Genomic DNA, 21,023 nt, shown 5'->3' with positions numbered 1-21,023 from the left:
ATTTAAAAGAGTTATGGGGATGAATGGTGGTGATGACTGTACAACAGCGTAAATGTATTTAACGCCATTGAAGTGTACACTTAAAAATGGTTAAGATGGCACACTTTTTGTTATGTATATTTGAACTCAATATACAAAAAGGAAAAAAAAGAAATTAGCTATCAGGCCACAAAAAGACATAGTGGACCTTTAAATACATATTGATAAGTGAAAGTACCCAACTGGAAAAGGCTATATACTCTGTTCCATAGTTTTCATATATTCCAATTACACGACATTCTAGAAAAGGCAAAACTATAGGAACAGTATAAAGACCAGTGTTGTCAGGATTTGGAAGGCAAGGGATGAAGAGGTAGAGCATAGGGACTTTTAGGGCAATCCAACTCTTCTGTAGGATACTGTCGTGGTGGATACATGAGATTATACATTTGTCAAAATCCAAGTAAATGACAGTGAGAAGGTGAACCTTAATGTAAACTACAGACTTGGTTTCGAACACTGTATCAACATCAGCTCCTCACTTGTAAGGAATGAACCACACTAACACAGGTGATCATGCAAGATGTTAACAGTAGGGGAAACTGTGCGGGAGGAGGGAGAAGTGCTCTGCATTATCTGATGAATTTCTCTGTCCATCTAAAACTTTCCTAAAAAACAATCTATTAATTAAAAATTAATCAATGGAAGGTAGGGAGTGAGTAGAAATATGGAGGAAACAAGAATATCAGAATATTGATAAATGTTGAAGCTGGGTAACAGGGATATGAGAGGCTACCACACTTATCTGTTTAACTTGTGTATGTTCAAGGTTTTCCACAATAAAACATTTTTAAAGCTCCAGATTAAATCTAGATTATATGTACAAGGAATCAATGAATGTGAAGAAAACATATTTGTGAAGCAAGTACTCAAGGGGCACACTGAGGGAACGTGCAATCACACTGGATAGAGAGTGAACGTCCTGGTTCCATCAGGAAGATTCGGAGCTCAGTGAGCAAGGCAGGCGACAGCACAGTCAGGAAAGTGACAGATAATGAACATGGAAAAATGTTCGCCCTCACTGGTCACAGAAATCCCAACGATGGGCCCTGATAGGACTGCCCTAGGATTTACAACGTCGTGACACCCACAGTTAGAGCAGGCTCAGGGACAGAGCACCAGGTCCTGTGAGAATGCCAATCAGCACCAGCTTCCTGGAGGGCAAACCTCCCGAACCCTGGAACCTGCAGGCCACTGGCCCGGCTGCTCCGTTGTATGGAATCTGTCCAAAAACAAAGGGATTGGGTAAAGATGATGGACTGAATAAACACATGTAGAGCCCCTTTGACATAAAATCCCTAAAAAATGACCCAAATATTCCTTCATTGATTAACAAATTCATAATAGCCCTGGGAACCATCAAGAGAGCTGACATTTTGAGGAAGACCTCAAAGACAGACAGCAGCTGGTGACCAGGGATCCCAGTAGGGAGCTCTGGGTGGGCCATGGAGACCAAGCCAGGGCGCCCTCTCTCCCTCCCCCACCTCCTCCTCCTGCCACTGACATAACACCTCCTGCATCACCCCTCCACTCCCAGCCACTGCCCACTTCACACTGCAGGAATAAAGGAGCAGAGGCGGAGGGCACCCTTTCCATCAGCACATCTGTCCTCTTGCTCTCTGTGCCTCCCCAGGCAGTGGAGCCCAGCCCTGCACCTCCTCAAGGCCCAGCATGCTCCTCCCAGGCCCTCAGGCTCCTCCTCTCCATCTGGTCCTACGTGCAGCACCAACAACTGCTAGCTCATCTCCACCTTACAAACAAAACTATCCCTTGGACCCATGTTCCCTTTTGGCTACTGTCCACTTTCCTGACTCCCCTCCATGGCTAAACCTCTTAAGTAAAGTGCCTCATCCCTACTGCCCTCCCATGACACCCCTTCCCCCACTCTAGACCCAGCTTCATTCCCACCCTCTCAAGGAGACTGAGGTCACCAGTGATCCCATGTGGCCCAGTCCAGCCATATTTTCTCCATTCTGATCAGAGCTGTACCCGACCCAGCTGAGCACCCCTCCTTTCTGTAATACCCTTTCCCCTCGTGGCTCCTGCGAGTCGATGCCCCACCATTTCAGTCCCCTTTCCTGGATCCTCTTCAGCTGCACCTCTGCAAACACCACCTGCTCCTAAGCTGGGCCTTGGTCCCTTCAATAGCTGCAGTGTCTCCAGGAAACCTCATTCAATTCCACGGTTTTAAACACCTCTGACCTCATCCTGACTCTGCAGACACACTGATGCAACTTTAAGAGGTTAGGTTCTAGCTCCCCAGCATCAGCACCTAAGGAGTATCTCAGACTCGATTCCTCTCAAAATTTTACTGTCATATGAGTTCTAAAATAACATCAAATATTTCTGAAAAGGAGGAAAATTTTGGATACAATAAACAGTGGTGTACATAGTAACCAATAAAACGTACACGTACATCCAATCATGGTTGATTGATGGGCAAAATAAGAACACAGAACTAAGATCAGACAGTCTCAAGCTGAGGAGTGGAAGGTGAGGAGTTGGGAGTGTAGACCACAGGAACTGATCAACTCTAAGCATTTACAGAAAGAGAGGCAGAAATGGTTGTTCCTAAAAGCTGAAAGACACCCACTAGAAGAATAGGAAAATCATGAGAAAGCCTAACAAATTAAAAACTAAATTAAACAGTAGACTCAAATTCCAATTTATCAATAATCACAATTGTAAATGGATCAAATTGCTCTATAAAAAGGTGAAGGCTCTCAAATTTAATTAAAATATAGTTGTAAAATAAAGAGATATAATATGGTTGAAAACAAGGAGATAAAGAAATAAGACTTTAAACGGGACAAAAAGGGGTTTTCTGTGTTGACAACTGTCGGGAACACTTATGCACCTCACAATATGGTCTTGAAACATAAAGCAAAACTGGACAAACATGAAGACACAGGCACCTCCAGAATCACAGGGAAACCTGCCTTACCTCTCTTAGAAATCCACAGGTCAAGTGATACAGTAAGTTAAGAAACAGATGTGCTGATGAACACAAAAAAGCTAGATCTAGCCTCAGCCTGAGGGACAACAACGTAAACAACTAGAGGAGAGGATACATTCTCCTCACACCACAATGAAACAGTCACCACAATGCACTGTGTGCTAAGCCACAATGAAACCTCTAAAGAGCCCAAAAGCAGAAATATATAAGTGACCATATTACTGGAACATAAAGCAATAAATGTAAAAAATAATCACAAAATATTGGCTCCCCTACCCCAACTTATCCACTTGAAAATCTGTCCACATCCTTCTAAATCTCTCAGGTTAAAGAGGGGATCCAGACAGACAGGACAAACTCTTTAGAAATGAACAGCAATGAGAGCAGCATGGGGCAAATCCATGGTGTGGGGACAAAGGGACAGAACAAAGGACACAGCCTCCACTGCAGGTATCAGGGAATATCAACTGTACACGAAGAAGCTGAGCACTTCCCTCCAGGAGCCAGAACAACACCACAACAAAACCAACAACAGCAGAATGAAGTGAGGATTCACGAGGCAGGAAAAACAATGTAGACCTGAGCAATGGAGTCGATGGCTGGCTGTCTGGAAAGACCTGTAACAGTGAGAAACCTTGCGTAGTCTGACCAAGAGGAACAGATAAAGGCACCAAACTGTACCATCAGGTATGACAACCTATAGAAACAGCTTTAACATGATAGGAGAACATAGCAGATAACTCGGACCAGGACATCAGTGGCCCTCAACTGGAACTGTCCTTCACCCAGGATGCATCTGGAAACACACGGGATGGGTTTTGTTTCTTGTTTTGGGTTGTCCTAATTGTTGTTGCCCTGGGGGTCCTGGAGGTCCTGAACAGCCTGTCACATAGAGCTGTTTCCCTCCTGAAGTGTTACTGACATCTGGGAAGATAAGCACTGATCCAGATTAAATGAACAATGTGGTAGGGAGATGTTTTCCATGGAAGTATAACTGGCAAAAGATGGTACCCTCAATATGTAAGGAATATCGAGAGAACAATGTTTACAAATACTAAACCATAAAAGAGCGGGAAAACCAAAAACATAGCCAATAAACACACCAAAAATATATCCAACCTATTTGTACAGGTGGAGAAGTATGCATGTAAAACACAGGGAAGAGTCGAGGAGATTACACACCAAATTTTACTACGGACAAGGAATAAAAGTTGGGAGGTAGGTGAGAAATAGGAGTTTTTACCACTTCTTAGCTTATGTATTTCTGTAGTGTTTTAATTTTTACAAAAGAGAATGTACTCTACTCAAAAAGGTGTTTAAAATTTTAAAGAAATTATTAAAATGTTCAAAATGATTTCAGTTCAAAGATATTCATTAAAACATGAATGGAAAGAACCTCCCCATGACTTTAAGAGTCTCTTATAAGTTTTCTAATAGTTTACTATGTCGATTTTATTTCACATTTAGATCCTAACTCATTGGAATTTACATTTGTGTGAGGGATGCAACAGAAGCTGATTTTCTCCTGTTCAAGTGGAAAACCAACGATCCAGGCACCGTTCATTGGGTAGGTCTGGCTTTCCCAGCTGACCTGCAATGCCTCCTTCCCCACCTGCTAAACCCTGACAACTACCGCTGCCTCTTGAGCGCCCTAGAGCAAGCAGGGTGAGCTCTGCAACCTAGGCTCCCTGTCTGTGAGGGACGGCTACCAGCAGAGCCTTCTCCCAGGACAGCAGCAGGCATGCTGCACACAGAAGTGCTCAGAGGCCATCTGCTGCGGAGCAGGAAACCCCTCATGATGAGCAGGCAGTGGGGGAGCCCCAAGCCCCGGGACTGACTTCGGCTGGGGGCAGCAGGCTGCTCAGGCAGGGAGCTCCCTCCCTTCAGCTCGTCCAGCTCCTCCTGCAGCGTGTGCACCTGGCTGCCGGCGGCTGCCCCTCTTCAGCTCGCCGTTCTTCTCCACCTGCTACCTCAGGTGGCACCCGTGCTCCTGTTCTCCCGGGAGCAGAAGCAGTAGGAGTGCAGCCAGTCGAGGAGTTCTTGGGGCCCCAGCACTGAAAGGATGACCCCGCTGAGGGACGTGGGGCTGGTGTTTCTGTGTTCGCCCTGCATAGTTTCTGCAGCTGGCTTCAGGGTGACATCTGATGGAGGGTGGAGGGGCTCTGGGAGGGTTTCTGAGGCATCAGTGTGAATGATGAACTTAGGGGCTCTGGGCCAAGCCCTTGTCAGGCCCCAGGCTGGTCCCACTACAGCTGGGCTCCACATCTCTCTTCAGCCTCTTTTGGTTAACAGGCTCTCAAGGGACAGATGGCCTCTCTTGAGTATGCTCTGAGATGAAACTGTAAGAAGGATGCCAGCCAATAAATCTGCATGCCCCAGATCCTGAGGAATAAAGTCACCCACGGAAATGTCACTCTTACCTAGCAGGCCCTGGCATAGAAGAGGGGGTTTCATCGCCAGCATCTACAGCAGACCTGTTTGCATCTCCCTGGCTGCTTGACGCTGTGGAGGCCACACTGTCTCCTGGAGTTCCTTCCAGAGACTCTACGCCTGCTCCTGACTGCCAGCTTCCTAGGCAGCCTTGGGTGCGGGTTCACCCTGCAGAGGGGCTCGCTTCAACTTGTGGGACCCCGGCTGGGCCCTCAGGTTTTCCCTCAAGGACGATGATGAACCTGCAGCTCCTTTCCCATCTGCTTCACTCGCACATTCCCTCAGGCTCCCTGCGGCCTTCCTGGTGTCCTTTCTCCAAGGGCGGCCACGGCCTTGAGCCCCCCCTTCTCAATCAGGTGGAAGATGGAGGGCACGGCCGTGGCTTGAGCACGTAGTACTGATCCTCCAGCCTTTCCAAGAGTTTTTTTTGGTGAAATGTTCACTACAGACGAAAGAATGCTTAGTGGGGTCCAGTCATCTCTGTGAACAGCTATTAACCACTGGACAAGAGGTTTTGAGCCCTTTATGTGGAGCCTGCAAGGATAAATGAAAAAATAATTAGAAAGAAAGAATTAAATGTCTCCACCTAAAATAATCAACTGTAAAAGCAAAACAAATGTTTTTTGAAGACCCACACCTGTAGCCACTTTGCCCATTTAAACCTTTAGTAAAGATTTAAGGAACACCTTCTGCTTGCAAGTTATTACTGGAATAGAAACATGAAAGACCCACTGTCTACCTCATGACCATCTGTAGGGCAGAGAAAGAAGGAAGGTGAGGACCTCCTCCCAGCCTGTAGTGAGTGCCCTGTAGGGACACAGATGTTCAGACAGATAGCACAGGATGGCATCAAGACAACAGGAAAGGCTTCAGGAAGCCTCGGAAATAGTTCCTAGAAGCTCATGGCTGCCCAACTCTCCTGCTGTCCCTGGGATGGAGGACTTTGGGTGCTAAAACAGGGAGGGTTGGTACCCCTATTTCAAAGCCAGGCCAGATGTCAGCCAGCAGAGCCTCCCAGGCACTCACCAGGGCGCCTGGCCCCAGCTCTGCTCAACCAGCTGAGGATGCAGGACTGCTGCCAAGAGGAGGTCAGCCCCAAGAGCTGTGGTTCTGTGTTCTTCCTGTCCTTCCATACCAAGAGGAAAGCTGCTCCCTGTACAAAGCAACCAGCCCTTGCAAGGTACTGAAAAGACACTTCATCATCTTTTGTCTTCATTAAGGTAAAATCTCTTTTAGACCAATCTGTGCACATGGGGGGTTGGGGGGATCTCACCTGAGGGCTTTCTGCTCCATCAGAGATCACCTAAGCCTCCAGAGGCCACTGTGGACCAGACCAGGTAGATACTAGCTTCTCAGGGAGTTCCAAGCAACATGACCTTCTAACCTTTCTCAATGCTTTGTGACTAGTTACCAAAGGACCCCCACCTCCTTTGCCCCCAGACCTCGTTATATCACGACACATGTCAAGAGCAACCTTCTCTGCAGTGTTTTGTTTCATTCTCAAAAACAGTAACAAAACTTTTGGAACACAGGCTCTGAAGGAAACTGTCAAGAAAGCATGGTGGCTGACCTCTGAAACAAGCTCACGTCACTAGTTCTTTGGATAGATTGTCACAACTTCCGACTTAGAACAAACCACTGTAAACCTTCAACAAGACTACAGACAAGTGGCATTCAGGTCTTCCAAAATTCAACAACAACCTGCAATGCAAAACAAACGGATCTGCCAGGAGGTTTTCAAAGTAGAATGTCTTCAGTGCACTGTTCTGGGACCTCCAGTGCGGAGTCTGCAGGAAAGGACTCACTGAACTGGCTGAATTCCAGAAGCCTTCATGAAGGGTGCCAGGCCAGGGGGAAGGCAAACCCCTCACCCCACTGTGGGAGCCCAATGAAGAAGTGAAGAGAGGAGCCCCTTCCCCGAGTCCCCAGGGTAAGCCTCCCAGTGAGGAGTGGGATGCGCCCTCCTCCATCCAAGATGCTGTCAGATTAAGAGTCTGCTGTCAGACGCCTCTCCAGGACTCACCTCCAGCAGAGAGACACCTTTCCCTGCACTGCCAGGACCCTTCTAGCAGCAGAGCATCTAGGAGGCACGTCCATCCAGAGGTACAAGCTGCATTTGCTCAGATGCATTCCTGATGACAGAGATCAAGGCAGGCTCCCTGCCATCAAAAGAGCAGAAATGGGGGGCCGGCCTGGTGGCGCAAGCGGTTAAGTGCACACGCTCCGCTGCGGCGGCCCGGGGCTCGCTGGTTCAGATCCCGGGTGCGCACCGACGCACTGCTTGGCAAGCCATGCTGTGGCGGCGTCCCATATAAAGTGGAGGAAGATGGGCACAGATGTTAGCCCAGGGCCGTCTTCCTCAGCAAAAAAAGAGGAGGATTGGCGGATGTTAGCACAGGGCTGATCTCCTCACAAAAAAAAAAAAAAAAAAAAAAAGAGCAGAAATGTCACAGTAAATGCAAGAAGATAGTGACCTAAGGAAAAGCGTTTCCAGAATACCGTTTCTTGACATTGTTGGCCTCAGCCCGAATCAGTGGAGAGCAGGGTGGTCATGGGGTGGGAGTGAGAGGGTGGTGGAGGCCATAAGGTGGGCGCTGGTGGCCATGGGGAGGCTGTGGTGGCCCGAGGTGCCCAGAGCAGAGACGGTGGCACAGACCAACACGACACAGATCCCGGTGCTGACTCATGCACTTGACTGGCCCCAAGCACAGAGTGCCACCCACCTCAGGCTGGACCGTGAAGGGGGCTGACTGGGCAGCGGCAGCCAGTTACCTGTGGAAGGCAACAGCAGTTTCTCCTCATTGCCCAGCAGTGGAATCAGTTTGTGGCTGCACAGCAATCACCAACCTGGGCCTCATGCTGTCACGCCACCAGGCTCCAGCCCCCTCCTCGCCACCCCACAGCGGACTGCCACAAGGATAAGGGCTCGTGGTGACATCCTGCAGCACAAGGGAGATGGTCCCCACATACTGCAGGATGGCAAGATGGCGGCACGTACCCATCTGTCCTCCATAAAGCAAGATGGCCGTGCCTGCAGGCCTAGGCAAAATGCCGGCTGAGGCACCCACCCTGGGGTCATCTCTTCCACCCAAACTCATCTCTTCCACTGCCCTGATGGGTCACTGCTGCGGTGTTGGGAGGGAAGGAAACAGACCACTGGGGGAGCAAGAGTGTGGCTGGTCCTCTGCCACGTATGCTCCACCATACACCAAGATGGTACCTGCCATACACCAAGATGGTGACTGACGCATATCTGCCCCCACTTCCAGCCCGTCCCAGTTGCTCCGCCGGATTGACCCCAGCGGCTGTCCATCACGTTGTGCTCATTCTCCAGGGCAGTGGGAAGAGAGACGTGGCTGAGGGCGTGCGGCCTGGGAGGCTGTGCTCGCCTGGGCCCTCGGCTGCTGGGACTGGCCGTGGTGGTTTTGGGTGGGGCCATGGGGTGGAGCAGGTCTTTGGGCAGAGAGGGCAGAGGCGGCTCCCATAGTGAGACCGGTGCATCTGACAGACCAGTCCCTGTGGGTCTGGATGCTCTTGCTGTCCACCCTCGGCGCATGGGCACCAGACTGACAGGCCCATGGCCGCTGGGGTGGGAAGGACAGTGGGGCATCGGGGAGGGATGGAGGGGCGCTGGGCGTGGCTAGGGTGCCGACTTGACAGGTCCACAGCTGCTGGGGCAGGAGGGGCTGTGGGGCATCGGGGAGGGGAGGCAGGGGTTAGGGTTAGGGTTAGGGTTAGGGTTAGGGTTAGGGTTAGGGTTAGGGTTAGGGTTAGGGTGGGGCTGGGGCGCTGACAGGCCCACAGCCGCTGGGGCTGGAGGGGCAGTGGGGTGTCGGGGAGGGGAGGGGCAGCCATGGGAGGGGTTGGGGCGCTGGTTCTTGGCAATCTTTTTCCTTCTCCTCCAGGAATTAAGAAGTGGAAGCTCTCTAACTCATTTGAAGTTATGTTGTAGGCTGGCGGTGAGGAACCTACTCCAATGCTCACAACACACGCATGATTTTGTTGACTGATAGATCATTCCAACTTCTTTTTCTGTGATGAGAAAGAGAAACAATCCATCTCATTGGGCCTTAACTTCTTGGGGGTCCTAATACAATGTGTTGGGGGGCAGGCGTGGGGTATTGGTGCTTTGGTCAATGCTAGTGTTGGGGAGGAGGGAGAATCCTCCTCTGCCCTTTCCCTTAAGGTTCTTATGGCTGCCCAAATAATTAAAACAGGTTAGCAGGAGAAAATAATCCCAAGTTTAATAACACGTTTACATGGGAGAAACTCGGCAATGAGCAGCTAGTCATTCTGTCTAAGCTGCTTGCTTACGTATTGTATTGTAGCTAAAGCTGTGGAAGGTGTTGGGGGAACAGTGGTTTGGAATTTCAGAGGGGAAGAAGATAATTCACATGGAGATAGAAATGCAAATATTAGTCTGACATCTCTTTTCAGGGCAAGCTATGGAGAATGTGACCAGGGAGAGACAGAAATTTTGATAAGATGGGCTTGTTGGTGCCTTTCCTAGAGTAACATCTATTTTATATTATTTTACAGCCAACATATGATATTGGCTTCTTGCTGAAATAGGTCTTCTATGTTAAATTCTTTAGGCAGTTTGGTAGGGGAAACTCAAACGTTCTTCCTTAGTGTTCTGAGTCTTTATTGTCTTCAGCTCAAAATAATCCCCACACCAGAGTGGTGCATCTTGGAGTGGCCTGCCCTGAGCACCATCATTAGCGTGTCTCTGCTCCAGAGGAGACAGTTCGTCAATTTTGGCAAGCAGGATATTTCGGATTTTTGCAAGTTGCCTTGAAAGCATTTGTACATGGGCTTTCCTTTTCTTCCCACAGCAATTTTAGTTCCCTCATTCCTTGTAAGGAGTGATTTACTTTCAAGTATCCCTACATCTGTAAGGAAGACTTTCATTTGGTTTAATTCCACCTGCCTTCGTGGATGGCATTGTTTTTGCTTCCTGTTTCTTTTCCTGGCAACTGCAATATAAGTTTACTGAAATCTCAGTTGGGGAACTGTACAGTAGACTTGTAGGCAATTTTTGAATGGTTTGTGGCATCTGGCCACTTAAACGTGTCAGGTGGCTGGAGGAAACAGTAGCCTTGACTTCCAAAGGAGCATGTTCAGCAGATGTGTTTCTGGTGAAGTTTGTTTAAAAAAGACGAAGAATCAGACAGTGTTGTACTGTTTGCTGGTGGCACAGGGTGGGGGAAGGAATAGAATTATTTACTTCTCCATCTGTTCTCGGGTTATTACTGCTTGCATACCTATGACCATTTCCAGGAGAGACTTGGTTAAGGTAGAAAACACAGTTTAATGTCAGTCATATTACCTTAGATGTGAAAGTTATCATGTTAAAGTTAGAAGGCACGTGATGAATGGTAATGGGACACTGAAGGCTGCTTCAAAGTAGAAAAGGTGTCGCCATTTGAAAGCCTCTGTTGATGCTGATAAAAACATGTATGGTATTTGTAGGATGTGGTGGGGAGTTTTCTTTCTAACATGATGCTGTGCATCCTTTTAGGGCTGATTAATGGATCAACCTCCCCTGGCCCCTGGGGTTCTTACATATTCGGCCTTCCTTGCCCAAGGGTTAGGCAGTTCCTGGTTGTTCTTATAGTCATCCACTCATTAAGCTACATTTCTTATTGAGTGCAAGGTTTGTGTCATGCATTGTTCTAGACCCTGGGGCCAGAAAAGTGAACAAAACACAGAAAGCATGCCCTGGGTGACGTTCTAGATGTGACACCAATGGTGTGGCTCCTGTGGGAGAGTGATGTGTGCGAGGCTGGAGAGGGGTGGAGTTGTAGCCAGGAGGGCCAGGAAAGGTCTCACCACAGAGGTAGGTTTTGAACAAGGCCCAAAAGCAGTGCAGAAGGATGAGCAAGTGGTCTGCTCTGGGAGCAGCAAGGAGGCCAGTGTGGCCAGGCTACAGCCGGTGAGGGCAGCAGAAGCTGAAGGCAGAGTGGTGACTTAGACCCAATCATGGGTCCTTGTTGGTCATAGTGAGGACTTGGGCGTTTATTTATTCTGAATGAGATGGTGACCCTTTGGAAGGTTTTGAGAGGAGGAGTAACATGGCCAAGCATATGTTTAGCAGACTCCATCTGGCTGCTCTGCAGAGAATATACGACAAAGGGGCTGGGGCAGAGGCAAGGAGACCAGTTAGGAGGCTGTTGCAATAAGCCAGGCAAGAGGACTTGGAGGCTTAGGTCAGGGTGGGGAGACGAGGTTGAATTCTGGGTGTGTTTGGAGGTCAACACAGTAGGACTGTGTACAGATAGGAAGTGGTGAGGGCTGGGGAGGGAGGAGTTGAAGTCGGTGTTGAGTTTATGGCCTGAGCCAAGAAATAAGAAACTCAGTTGGGGAGACTTGGGGACATGTTGCTTGGTGGGAAGCTGTTGGGAGTTTGGTTTTTGCTGATTTGACTGTGAGATTTATATTTTGTCTGTGGCTCTTTTCCATGAGAGGAGAGCAGAAAATGGCCACCTGGAATCCATCGTATGAAGTCCCTGTGTCCCTCCCAGGCTCTCTCCTGGCACAGACATCCTACGGGAAGGCCTTGGAGTGGAGGTTCCTATGTGCAAACTTTCTTGGGTGTTCTGGCCTGTTAGCATTGCCCCTCCCTGGGTTTGTCACCTTGAAAAGATTACTCACTTAGTTGAGCCTCAGGTTTTCAAAAGTTAAAGTTTATGTAATCAGTGGGCCTGAAAAGCAGTATAAAATATTTCCAAAGAGGCAAGAATTGGTAAATTTCAGAAAAAAAACAAAAGAATCTAGTATTACATTGAATTGTTAAAAATTATTCTTGCCCTTTCTGCCTCCCCTGAGCATGTGTAGTCATATTCTGAGGTCTGTTCTTTTCTTTGGGGTGCAGTGTTTTCAAATGGAATTCCAGGGCTTACACTTGAACAGAAAGTGTCAGTATGATTAATTGTTTATAAAACAGTGTCTTGCCATGGAAATAACAATTAATTAACATTATTTTCTGAAAGTAATAAATACATGTGGCTTTTCTTATTGAACTAGAAAAATGCTTTACAACTTTCTTCCTTCCTTTCTACGTAAACTATAGGTTTGTGTGAATTTGCTGGATTCTTCAAACACTGGGTTGTGCCATTTCCAAGATCACTGTGGTCCAAAGCAATGTGACTGGGAGCAGAGGCCTAGGGTCAGGGTCTCTAAGCTAAGTCTCCCTTGAGCCTGCACAGGGAAGTACTTGCGAGTCCACACATTCTGCCCGGGTGTCCTCCCTGCTCATACCCACCGCAGAAGGAGGCTTTCTGCTGAGAGAAGCTACAGAGCCCTGGAAAGCTGGGAAGGCACCTGCACAGGGGGTGGGGCTTACTGTCATTCCTGAGGTTGTCCCTGTTCTCCCTTTGGGCCTATGTCTACACGTAGGGTGGAGTTTTGCACACACAGTGTAGGTGCCCGCAAAATGTAATTTGTGCACATTGAGAAAGTCTGTGAAAGTCAGGAGTTCTGTGGATTAGTGTTTATGAATTTAGAGTTCATTTGAGTCACAACCTTAAACTGCATCCTGCCGAGAGTCTCCTCACTTGTGAGAGTGGAAGCTGAGAGAGGGAGGCCTTCTATTCCTCCCCAGGCAGAGGAGGGTGTTTGAGCTCCCAGAGTCCATTTCTGTGGCTCCTCAGGTGTCCCCACCCTTCTGCGCCAGGGACTGACCCACTGCAGGGCTTCTGTCTCTACCAGAAGAGTTTAGAATGTGTTTAACTTTCTCAATGTGGATTTCCTTCTGTCCTGTGGGAAGTAGGCTGCTTATCTGTGCTGATCCCAATATTTGTGTTTCTTTCCTTTGGATTTCTGTATTGATTGAACAGTGCAGCCCTGTGCTTCTGGTTTTCCTTAGCTCTTTGTAATTTTATTTCCTGTATGAGAAATAACATTTTGAGTTTCTTGGGCTAAAAATGTGAATTGATGGAGAGATATAATGTCAGTAAGGCAAGAAAACTGTGGAACTAAATAGAATTTTAGTTCTTTTTAGGCAGGAGAATCTCAAGATGTGAAAGGAAGGTGTTGAAGTTTACAGGTGCATTTTTCGTTTCTACGTCAGTGTTTGCGTGTGCGTGTCCCTAGAGAACATTGAGATTTAAAAAGGTAAAGCAATGGAATTTCTATTTTAATTGATGTGAAGAAAACTAATCAAACTAATCCTACTATGTTTAAGGAGATAAACCCAAACACCTGTTGCATTATAATATGCCACTGCTTCCTGAAAATACTGCCTGTGTGAGATACAGTGGAAGGACAAACTAGGATGCAGCTTGTCCTTTTAATTAGCGAGAGATATGAAAATTTCATTTCGTATGGTTACTCTTTTGTAACCATTAGTGTGCTAAAGGAATTAAATCTTAGAATGGTTTCCTATGTACAGAAGTGAAAACTAAAGAAAAACTATTAAATGGGAAAACATGGTATGTGTAAATTTCGGTTTATATTAGATAAACCTGTAAGATAGAAAAGCCTAACCTCAGAAGAGTCACTACCAACATTTCTGGGTCCCCTCCAGCACTGTTACACAAGCCACCCCCAGTACACAGTTTGTATCATTCTTGAGCTTCCTGTTGGTGTTTTTTTATATATTAAAAAAAAAACCATTGTGAATGCATATTTTTGTATACGTTTGTCCTTGTAATGAGCGGTCAGACTCCACACTTTTTGATGTATGCTGACAGCTTATGCCTCTCCTCTCCCTCTTCCCCTTGTGTCCACACCTGGACAAGCTGAGGAGCAAGTCCGGAGGCTCTGTTCTCTGGCATTGGCTTTGGATCCAACTACACAAGTCCCTGTCTGTGTGCAGAAGTCTTGCCCTGGTCTCAGCCCTGTCAAAGATTTCTTGCTTTGACCAAACTTTAATCAGTCCCCTGAACCTTCTTGTATGCCTGTCTGTGCACTTCCTTGTAAAATCCAGTTTTAGCAAGAACCTTGCTAAGTCAGTTTAACCAGAACCCACACCCGTATGTCTGATCACACTTGAGATCTGTTCAGGATCTTTCTCCTCCTCCACTACCACTCAGGTCGTGTCTGATAACTCTGGCCTGTCTTCAGTAAGAATCCTGTTAGGTCAGGTTAGCCAGAAACCCCAAAACTTGATTTTCTCTTAGTAATTTTCCATCTCCTGACCCCCACAATGTTGCTTCGCCATGAATTCCCACTTGCCCATGCTGCATTCTGAGTCGAGCCCAATCTCATTTCTCCTCCACTGTGAATCCCATCACGGTGGTCTCTGCGTATCACAGTGGTTCTGAATAAAATATGCCTTACCATCTTTGACAAAAGTCATTGAATATTTTTTGCTTAAAACCCCCAACCACAATTAAAACCCAGGCCAGCCTCCTTTCCTTGCTCCCTAAAGCCATTTCAGAGCTGCTTGAGTTTCTGGCCCTGCTCTCATTAGAGACCTCTATTATGTGAGTCATAAGACTTTTCCTAACTTCTGTGTGTGTGGAGGGGGGCACACACCAGCATCGGTCTCTCCATGGGAATCACAGCACTTGCCAGTGAGCAGTCATATTTTGAAAGGAATCACTTTCTCTGAGTGGTAGGTCTCAACAGTGGGCTCAAAATATTCAGTGAACTATGTTGTAAACAGATGTGCTGTCATCCAGGCTTTGTTGTTCCATTTGAGCGTTAACTTTAACTTAAAATCACCAGACGCATTACCCTTAACAAGAGAGTGAGCCTGTACAAAGGCCCTGGGGTGGATCCGAACCCCAGACCTGCAGCAGCAGAGCACATGCACTTAACCGCTACACCACGGGGCCAGCCCAATTGGGCTCCTTTTTTGTCCTGCAAAACCTCTGGGTAGCGCTTGTGGCTTCCATGGTGAGACCCTCCCACTGCAGTAGGTGCACACCTCTGTTCTGGCCTCACCTTGTGGGAGTATAAGTTACCTCTGTGGGTGTCTGACCCCCTTCTTAGGCTGGAAGCTCCTCCAGGGAAGGGATCTGACTTATCCACCTCCAGCTGTGTCTCACTTGTCCCCAGCATGATGCCCACCACAGAGACACCATCAGGACATGCTGACAGGATTGGCACAGAGGGAGACAGAGATGGGCATCTCTTAGGCTTGGAAAGGCCAGAGGTAGTCGAGAATGAAGGAGAGAGAACTGAGTTGTGTGGCAGCTGTTTGAAAAGCAAGAAGTACAGAGTTCTTTAGCAAAACCTGGACTGCTAACAAAAGAGAAAAAACCCTGGACTAATTCCTCCATCAATGACTGCACTGACTAAATGCATTCTGGATTAAAGACACTGTCTCCAGAGAGGGGAGCGGGTTGGGGCAGGAGCCAATGAGCAGTGCCCCTAAGGGGTGTGAAAAATGAGGGTTTGCCTCTGATGGGCCAAGAAGATCAGACTGTGGGGTGGCAAGTGGGCAGGGCTCAGCTGAGACATCAGGCATTGAGCCAGGTTGGACAGCCAGAGCTGGACTCTAGCCAGAGAGTTGGGGTATAAGCCAAACTCCCAACTCTCCATGGCCATCGTTGACAAGGGTCAACTGAGCACGCTTGGAAATCAGCCAAGCCAACCCAGATCCAAAGCAAATGCGTTCCCAGAAGGGACCTGCAGGATAAGGGAAAGGCTGCCTCTGCGAGCTCAGCGGGGCTGAGGCTCCTGCCGCCATCCTGACATTGGCTCGTAGCAGGGGTGGGCCATGGCCCAAGGCTTCTGCAGAGTCCCCAGGCTCACAGCTCTCCAGAGCTTTGCCCACCTGGCCTGATCCTTAAATCAGACTCCCAGACTGCCGGTGCTGTCTGTGCAGGGAGCAGAGCACCTGACCTGACTGCATCTGGTTTTTGCTCTGGTCCCTGGGGAGTAGATGTCCTGTAGATGTCTCTGAGAAGAGCACCATCAGTTTTACATAGATACTACTTTTACACACATACACACACACCTCGCCATCCTAAAGAGTAAAGGATACCACATGCAAATCCCAGAACTGGCCAAGAGAGCAGACTGGCATGGGGGTGATGACATCAGGGCAGTGAGGGTGCTGACTGGGCATCCATGTGTCTCTGAGCTCTCTACGAGCCTGCGTGTGAGTCCCTTAGCTCTTTAGAGTTCAGATCCAAGAACAGCCATTATTTCTTTGTGCCAAAGTTCTCAGAGAACGAAAAAATAGAAAAGCCTGCATCGGCCCTGAATATTTCTCCATTAGATATTTTCAGCCACTCTTCAAGCTCAGGCTGGGGTAGTTTTAGCAACCCGGAAGTGGAGACCGGGTAACTGTCCCATTTTGCTTTCAAAGTGCTCCATTTGCTCAATTGTCAGAGACCATTCATCCTGTGGTTCAGCAAGTGGCCTTGAGGGGACAAAGACACATGCCCTGAAAAGGGAGGGGAGCTGGCTCTGTGGCATGTTTGTGATTTCCTGAGCTACTATTTTTGGACGTGTGCCACACAGCTCAGGGGTGTCTCTGTGCCCACTCAGCACCTTCCACCCCTGCTCTTGTTGTACTGATAGTGAGACCCCAGGGTAGGGGTTTGCCCTCAGGGCACAAACTGCTGGGAGAGGGGCAGCCCCTTGTGACAGCTCCTCGAGGAGAACAACACCAGGGGCCTCCAACAGCCAAAGTGCTGGGTCATCACAGAGGGAGGGAGCAGAGAGCACACGTAGAGACTGAGACCAGGGAGGGGCATCTGATGTGGCAGAGAAAGACAGACCACAGCTGGGAGAGGGGGACAGGCTCCTAGGCTGGGGCTGCCCTGACTCCCGGGGGGGTCACTCTTTATCTCTGAGCCTATTTTCCTGTCCACAAATGGGGTGCACGACAGAGTCCCTTTGGCTTCCCCTCTGTCGTTCAGCTCAAACCCCAGACACATTGGGGAGGTCCCCAGATCTCCAGGGTGGTAGCAGCTGGGGGTGATGAGCAGGGGCAGAGGAAGAACAGTTGAGAGGGGAGGGGCCTTCAGGAAGTAGCAGAAGTCTCTCTGGCATCCTTACAGCTCATCCTGGGAGAGAAGACTAGGGCTGTGTTCTGGAGCTGGCTGGCTGGGGAACATGGGCTGGGAGGAGGGTGCTGGGAGAGCAGCCACAGCAATTGTGGCTGCCAGGGGTGCTCAGAGGCCCATTACCCAGCCTGTTGCTAAGCTGCCAGTGAGAAGGCATGTTCCCCAGGTCTCTTTAGGTGGTGACAGTGCAAGTGCCTGGGAGAATCTGGGTGTTTTTGCTTTTCTAAGTACTCTCCCAAAAGGGGGTGGTGGAGAGCTAGCATTTACTGAGCACTTTCTGTGCACCAGGCCCTCGAATTGTCCCATTACTTGCAGGGGTGACATCATTTCACCTTCATATTTTACAGGAAAGACCTGAGGTTCGAGATGTTTGGCATCTTGCTGAAGGTCATACAGCTGAGAGGCGGATTTGAGCCTGCTCTGCATGGGTCTCAAGCCCTAGCTCTTTTCACATCATCAGTGGCATTTCCTCTGAATTATCCAGAGCCCTGAGTTCCTCTAAGCTCCCTTAGGGTCACTCCAGCAGAGGGCCAGGAAGGCTGGCAGCAAGAGCAGCTCCCGTTCTCTGCCAGCTTCCGGAGTGTGTGACCCATGTTTAGAAAAGTCTGTGTTTGGTTTAGTGCTCTGCTGTCACCATCTTGAAATTTTGTCATTTTTTAAAAAGGAGTCCTGCGTATTTGCTCTGCACTGAGCCCTACAAGTTACATAGCCCATCCCACTGAAGGGGTTTTCACATAAGGTGTCACTTGAGAAAGGCATTTGCTGCTAGAGACCCATGGGCGGTGGCAGCCCCTGCCCTCTCCCTGGGCCCCTCAGCTCTGCTGGACTTGGGGCGGGCGCCTCTTGGAGGGGCAGGAACTCCATGGCCAGAGCTTACCCTGGGTCTCCTCTGTCAGTGACGCCATCGTGTGTTTGCACCAGATCTTTACCAAGGCCTGAAGACCTGTGTCTCCAGCTGGCCCACTGTTGCCTGGGTGAGCAGACAGCCCTGGCAGGGGTCCCCAGCCCCTCCTGCCCCAGTCTCCACCTGAGACGTCCCTCTCCAGGGCCCACTCCTCCAGGCTGGCAGCACTTCCATCCTCCCAGAGTGTAACAGTGGCCTCTTAAAAACTCACAGAATCCCTCAGAGGGAGCAGAAGAGGAAACACAAGTTGGCAAAAGCTGTTTTTCTAGGAGGATTGATATATTTTTAGTTTCATATCTACTTTTCCCTTTTAAAAATAATATATATGAACCAATTTGAGAAAATTTGACAACCTAGAGAAGAAGAAAATGTTAAAAGCTATCTCAACGATAGTTCTGCTTCCCAATGTTAACCACTGTAAACACTTTGGTGTGTTTTCTTCAAACTTTTTTCTATGCATAGATCTTGGGTGCCCCCCCCATTTTATTTACATAATGTCACACATATGACTATTTAGTTTCAATCTTGATGTGTTTTTTTTACTTAACATTATAGCACAAGTGTTTTCTCATGCTGAAAGTATGCTTTTTGATGGCTGTATGATGCTCCAGTACCTGTGAGCATGCCATCATCCATGCAGCCTTCTCCCATCATTGGCTCTTAAAGATGTTGCAACTTTTTGTTACTAGAAACACTCATCTCTGCATCTGAAATATTCATATGAGAGAGCGTCTCCTTGGGACAGTTTTCCAAAAGTAGAATGACTGAAACAAAAGGTAGAAGCACCGTCAAGTCTCCCAGTCCATCCACCTTGCGTCACTGCTCTCCAATCTGACTGCACCTCCCTGACGGCCCTGAGGGAGGCACAGCAGGACGGCCTGCATTGCGCCTCTCCCACACTGAGTGCGACCATTTTGTTGTTCACTTTCCTAAGTCCAAGAGCCCCGCTTTTCCCCAAGGTCACAATGAGAAGAGGCCCTAGAAAGACGAGGTCTGCACTTCCTGTAGTTGCGTGGTTGAAGGTGCTGTCCCATGGGTAGTGGAATGCCCTGTGTAAGAGCTCCCACTTAGAGTTTACCGCATAGGAAGCACATTCTTCTTTTTTAATAGAGTTTATAAGCAGATGTTTCAGTGGGTCCATCCCTGCCAATCAAGTATTGAAGGGCAGGTTTGGGGAGATTGGCTGGGCTTTCGGGGGCTGGAGGCAGGGTATTGTATATCCAGGAGGTGGGGACAGAGTGGGCCAGCAGCAGACCCACCTTGCTGAACCTGGGGAGGTGTGGAAGGACAGGGACACACGGATAAAGGGACAGACAGCTGAAGGGACGTGACTCGGAGGTCATGTCATGTGGGGGGAAGCCCTGGAATGGGGGACTCAGCAGACCTGGTTCCAGGCCAACTACTGATTCACCTTATAACCTCGGATGGGTCACTTCTGTCACTGGTGGGGCATCTCCCCGAGCAGACCTTTTGGCCATCCTGCTGCCCATGGTCTATTTCTATCAGGAGTTGGTCTCCAGCCACCAGTACAGCCTGCAGATCCTGGCCCACTGCAAGCAGAACAGTGACTTTGACAAGCTGCTGAAGCACTATGAGGCCAAACTGACTGCGAGGAGAGGGTGCTGGAGACCTTCCTCACTGACCCCATGTTCAAGCTGGCATGTAGCCCTGTCCTTGAGGGCGCATGCCTGGGGAGCCTGCTGGGTGGCCATGGCAGTGAGGGCCCCAGCTGGGAAGAAGCCACCACTGGGGGCAACGGGGGCCATGGCCAGGAGAGCCCAGGCCCTAACAGGCCCCAGCTCTGGGCTGCCTGGAGAATGGTTAGAGCCAGCCCATGACCCAGTGGACCACAGGCCTGTCCAGCTCCACAGAGCAGGCAGTATGGGAAGGTGAGGGGGAGCTCCTTGTCCTGAGCCCACCTCCAGGCCCTTCCTCCTGCCGGCTTAGAGCCTCAAGCTCTGGACTCTTGCCCCAGACAAGACCCTGGAAGAGCCTCCACGTTAGAGTCTGAGATCAGAAGTGCTGTGGGTGTCCGTCCTCAGCCCTACTCATGGGAGTGCTGGGAGCTGAAAGAACCATTCTCCATCCACTTTGTCTCTCTCTTTCCCTCTCTATGTTGCTGCTCTGTCTCTGACTTGCTTCATCACTGTCTTTCTCTTTCCCCATCCTTGCTTCTGTCCCTCTCCCCCTGCCTTTCCTTGCTGCAGATTCCCAGGCACATTGTGACACTGCACGAGCTCCTGGCCCACTCTTCATGAGCATATCGAGCCAACAGCCTGGACGACACCAGGGCTAAACTGGAGGAGCTGTCTGGGTCAGCCCAGCTCCAGGGTACCCCCACCAGTGGACGGCCAGGGCTGAGGATGCCCCCCAGAGGGAGTTTGCTGATCCCTGGGTGGTAAAAGCTCATGTTCTGGTTAGGATCCCAAGAGGTGGGGGTTGGGGGACCCCCAGCCTGCCCCACCTGGAAGCAGGGTCCCCAGAGTAATCTGAGGAGTTCACAGATCAAGCCCAGGGCCACTTGGTGGGATGGTGTGGGTGGTGTGCTGTCCCTGGCACAGATGGGATTCAAGGAAGGGCCCTGGGAACTCAGTGGGGCCACCTGTCCGGATGGGGATCCGCCCAGGAACTCGCAGGCACTCTGCCAACTTCCTCTGTTCTCCAGTGTCAGTGTGTCACAACCTTTGGTATAGGAGCCCCAGAGGGGGTCCTGGGTGATGGGTCATCA

This window comes from Diceros bicornis, chromosome 41 (assembly GCF_020826845.1).
Source record: "Diceros bicornis minor isolate mBicDic1 chromosome 41, mDicBic1.mat.cur, whole genome shotgun sequence".
In the NCBI taxonomy this organism is placed as follows: domain Eukaryota; kingdom Metazoa; phylum Chordata; class Mammalia; order Perissodactyla; family Rhinocerotidae; genus Diceros; species Diceros bicornis.
The sequence above is the reverse complement of the archived record's forward strand: the minus strand, read 5'-3'. Positions refer to the sequence as shown.